Source organism: Mirounga leonina, unplaced genomic scaffold (genome assembly GCF_011800145.1).
Source record: "Mirounga leonina isolate KUSES-001 unplaced genomic scaffold, KU_Mleo_1.0 Mir_168, whole genome shotgun sequence".
NCBI classification, from domain to species: domain Eukaryota; kingdom Metazoa; phylum Chordata; class Mammalia; order Carnivora; family Phocidae; genus Mirounga; species Mirounga leonina.
The window spans coordinates 61068473-61073649 of record NW_023270426.1 but is presented as its reverse complement, the minus strand read 5'-3'; the positions used below and the strand labels follow the sequence as shown (position 1 = coordinate 61073649).

Sequence of the window (5177 nt, the reverse complement as noted above, 5' to 3'; positions counted from 1 at the left end):
ACTTTTTAGTAATCTAAAAGCCTACTGTAAGTCTTCTTACATTCTTTTTTTTCTTCTTTAATTTTGTTTTGGCTATGCAATGTCACTTGTAAAAGTGAATTTTAAAAAGTAAATATAAATATAAATTTTAGAACAATTTGTCAATTTTAATTTTTAAAAGTTAGAAGAGTTTATGACTGAGAAGGTGTTGGAATTATAGATCAATTTGGGAAGAAACTGACCTAAAAATACCTTAAGAACATTTTGTCTTGTCATTCCAAGAGCATGGTGTATCTTTTCATTCATTCATTCATTCATTAAGTCATTCATTCAATTTTTTAAGTTAGTATTATGCTCAATGAACTCACAACCCCAGGATCAAGAGTCACATGCTCTACTGACTGAGCCAGTCAGGCTCCTTTTATTTAAACCTTTATTTTCTTATAATTATGCCCCCATCAAAAATTCTTTTATTTTACTTCCCATTTGTTTTCTAATATGTATTTGATATATGTTTACTGATTCTTAAATCTAGTTTAATTCACATATTAGTCTAATAGTAGCTTCATACCATCTATAAATTTCTATGCAGACAATTGTATCATTTGCATATAAGAACAGTTATACTTCTTCCTTTACATTTGTTTACTAATTCCAACATCTGGATAGTATCTGGGTTAACTTCTATTAATTGTTTTTTCTCTGGACTACACATCATATATTCCTATTTCTTGACAGGTCTAGGAGTTTCTCATGTATATGGAACATTCTGAATGATAGAGAGATTCTGCCATATATTAGTTACCTCTGAAGAATGCTGGGGTTTTTGTTGTTGTTGTTGCTCTTTGCTTTTTGTTTTGTTTTATTAGGTATCTAAATTGGTTGGTCTCAAACTCAAAACTTATTAACCCTGCTATGGAAAGCAGCTGAAGTCTTTGCTAATTATTTTTAGCTTTGTAGATGTTCTTTTGTACCACTACTAGATTTTACCCACACGTGTTTATTCAGATATTAGCCAACAATTTGGGCAAAGAGGATACATAAATTGTGAACCCTGCCCCCACCATGACCCTTTTCTCTCCTTGATATTTTCCCTCACTTTCCAGCTTTTTTTGCAAAACCAAATTCAGTCTGTTAATTCTTTCAGTCAATAGGAATAAGTTTTAATGAGGTTTCTGCTCAAATTTAACCTACCTTACATAAATTAAACTAGGTGGTACCCTCAGGGAGAGGAGGACCCACACAGACTAAAGTAAATTTTATCCAAGGTAGTTTCCTTTCTCAAAGGGTATAATGCCATGCTTGCTTTGGCAGCATATATACAAAATTGGAATGATACAGAAAAGATTAGCATGGTTCCTGTGCAAAAACAACACACAAATTTGTGAAAGGTTCCATCTTTTTAATAGATATGCAAAAAATAAAGAGGAAGGAATCCAAGTATATCACTAAAGAAAGCCAATAAATTGTGACAGAAGAGAGCAAGAGAATAAAGAAAACAGACAAAAACTACCAAAACAACCATAAAACTAGTAACAAAATGGCAATAAATACATATATATCAATAATTCTTTGAAGGTAAATGGAATAAATGCTCTAATCAAAAGACATAGGGTGAAGAAATGGATTTAAAAAAAAAGACCCATCTGTATGCTGCCTACAAGAGAGGCATTTCAGACCTAAAGACATATGCAGAGTGAAAGTGAAGGGATAGAGAAGCATTTATCATGCAAATGGATGCAAAAAGCAAGCTGGAGTAGCAATACTTGTATCAGAGAAAATAGACTTTAAAACAAAGACTGTAACAAGAAACAAAGGAGGGCACTATATAATCATTCAGGGGACAACCCAACAAGAAAATACAACAATTATAAATATTTCTGTACCCAACATAGGAACATCCAAATACTTGAAGCAGTTAATAACAGATATAAAGGAACCAATTGATAGTAATACAATAAAGGTATGAGAATTCAACATTTCACTTACAAAATGGGTACATTATCCAAACAGAAAAACAATAAGGAAATAGACACTTTGAGTGACACATGGACCAGATGTATTTAACGGATATATTCAGAATTCCATCCTAAAACAGCAGAGTGCATATTTTTTTTCAAGTGCACACAAAACATTCTCCAAAATACACCATATAATAGGCCAGAAAACAAGTCTCAACAAATTCAAAAAAGATTAAATCATCCTATCCATCTTTTCTGACCACAATGCTATGAAACTAGAAATCAACCACAAGAAATAATCTGGAAAGACCACAAATACATGGAGATTAAGTAACATGCTACTCAACAATGACTGGGTTAACCAGGAAATCAAAGAGGATATAAAAAAAAAATACATGAAATGAAAATGAAAACATAATGGTCCAAAATCTTTGGGATGCAGCAAAAGCTGTTCCAGAGGGAAGTTTGTAGCAACACAGGCTACCTCAAAAACAAAGAAACAAAAAGATTTCAAATAAACAACCTAAACCTCCCACCTAAAGGCGTTAGAAAAAGACCAAATGAAAGACCAAATAAGCAGAACAAAGGCAGTAATTATGATTAGAGCAGAAATAAACAAAATGGAAACTAAAAAATCATAAAAATTAAACTTAAAAAAGAAGCAATAGAACAAATCAATGAAACCTGGAGCTAGTTCTCTGAAAAGATCAACAAAATTGATAAGCCTTTATCCAGATTCATCAAAAAAAAGGAGAGAGAGGACTCAAAGTCAGAAATGAAAGAGTAGAAATAACAACCAACACCACAGAAATACAATTTTAAGAGAATATTATGAAAAATTATAAGCCAACAAATTGGACAAGCTAGTAGAAATGGATAAATTTCGAGAAACATATAACCTCCCAAGATTCATATAACCTCCCAAAATTTGATGAGGACAAAGTAGAAAATGTGAACAGACTGACTGCAGCAATTAAATTCAATGAGTAATCAAAAAAACTTCTAAAAACAAAAGTCCAGGATCAGATGACTTCAGAGGCAAGTACCATCAAACATTTAAAGAAGAGTTAATATCTATTCTTCTCAAACCATTCCAAAAACTTGAAAAAGAAGGAAAACTTCCAAATTCATTATATGAGGCCTGCATTACCCTGATACCAAAACCAGATAAAAACACTATGAGAGAGAGAACTACAGAACATTATCCCTGATGAACACAGACACAACAATCTTCAATAAAATATTAGCACACTGAATCCAACAATACATTAAAAAAACCATTCAAGATGATCAAGTGGGATTTATTCCTGGGATGGAAGGGCGGTTCAATGTTTGCAAATCCATCAACATGATACACATCCATAAGAGGAAGGGTAAGAACCATAAGATTATTTCAATAGAGACAGAAAAAAACATTTGATAAAGTACAACATCCATTCAGGATAAAAACCCTCAACAAAGTATGTTTAGAGGGAACACACCTCAACATAATAAAGGCCACATATGAAAGACCCACCGTGAGCATCATACTCAATGGTATAAAACTGAGAGCTTTTCCTCTAAGATCAGGAATAAGACAAGAGGTCCATTCACACCATTATTATTCAACATAGTATTAGAAGTCCTAGCCACAGCAATCAGACAACAAAAAAGAAATAAAAGGCATCCAAACTGGTAGGAAGAAGTAAAACTTAAAATATTTGTAGATGACATGATACTATGTATAGAAAACCCTAAAGACTCCACCAAAAATAAAAACCTACTAGAACTGATAACTGAATTCAATAAGGTCATAAGATACCAAGTCAACATACAGAAATCTGTTACATTTCTCAACACTAAAAACGAAGCAACAGAAAAAGTAATTAAGAAAGCAATCCCATGAACAATTGCACTAAAAAGAATAAAATGCCTGGGAATAAATTTAACTGAAGAGCAAAATATCTGTACTCTGAAAACTATAAAGCATTGATGAAAGAAATTGGGAATGGGAACATATTCTATGGGATGGGAAGCATCCCATAGAATGGGAAGATATTCTATGTTCAAGGACTGGAAGAACAAATATTGTTAAAATGTCCATACTACCCAAAGCAATCCACAGATTTAATGCAATCCCTCTCAAAATACCAACAGCATTTTCCACAAAACTAGAACAAATAATCCTAAGATTAAATCCCTGAATGGCCAAAAACAATCTTGAAAAGGAAAAACAAAACTGGAGATATCATAATTCTAGATTTCAAGTTATATGACAAAGCTGTAGTAATCAAAACAGTATGGTACTAGCACAAATATAGACACACAGATTGATGGAACAGGATACAAAGCCCAGAAACAAACTCACAATTACATGGTCAATTAATCTTTGACAAAAGAGGCAAGAATATGAAAGGGGAAAAAGTTTCTTCAACAAATGATGTCAGAAAAACTGGACAGCTACATGCCAAAGAATGAAACTGGACCACTTTCTTACACCATACACAAAAATAAATTCAAAATGGATTAAGGACCTCTGAGGTGTGAAACCATAAAAACCCTGAAGAGAACATTGGAGGTAATTTCTGACACTGGCCATAGCAAAGTTTTTCTAGAGATGTCTCCTGAAGCAAGGGAAACAAAAGCAAAAATATACTATTGGGACTACATCAAAATAAAAAGCTTCTGCACAGCAAAGGAAACAGTCAACAGAACTAAAAAACAAACCACAGAATGGGAGAAGATATTTACAAATGACATATCCAATAAAGTGTTAGTATCCAAAATATATAAAGAACTAATACAGCTCAACACTGAAAAAACAAATAATCCAACAAAATGGGCGAAGACAGACACCTTGGTGGCTCAGTCAGTTGAGTGTCAGGCTCTTGATTTTAGCTCAGGTCATGATCTCATGGGCTGTGAGATCAAGTGCTGTGTCAGTCTCCACATTCAGCAGGGAGTCTGCTTGAGAATCCCTTTCTCCCTCTCTCTCTGCCCCTCCCCACCCCCCCACACACTCTCTCTCTCTAAAATAATATAAATCTTAAAAAAAAAAATGGGCAGAAGACATAAATACCTATTTCTCCCAAGAAGACATCCACATGGCCAACAGATACATGAAAAGATGCTCAACATTCCTCATCCTTAGGGAAATGCAAATCAAAACTACAATGACATATCACTTCATACCTGTGAAAATGACTAAAATCAAAAACATAAAAAACAGCAAGTATTGGTGAGGATGTAGGAGAAAAA

The 5177-nt window shown here is 33.4% G+C and overlaps 1 non-coding gene across 1 annotated transcript; it reads left to right on the top strand.

Annotated features, from left to right (window-relative positions):
• The first annotated feature begins 1277 nt into the window (after positions 1–1277).
• Positions 1278–1383, top strand: LOC118017194. Its single transcript, XR_004681064.1, has one exon. It is a non-coding gene; the product is annotated as a U6 spliceosomal RNA (small nuclear RNA).
• The last annotated feature ends 3794 nt before the right edge of the window (positions 1384–5177 follow it).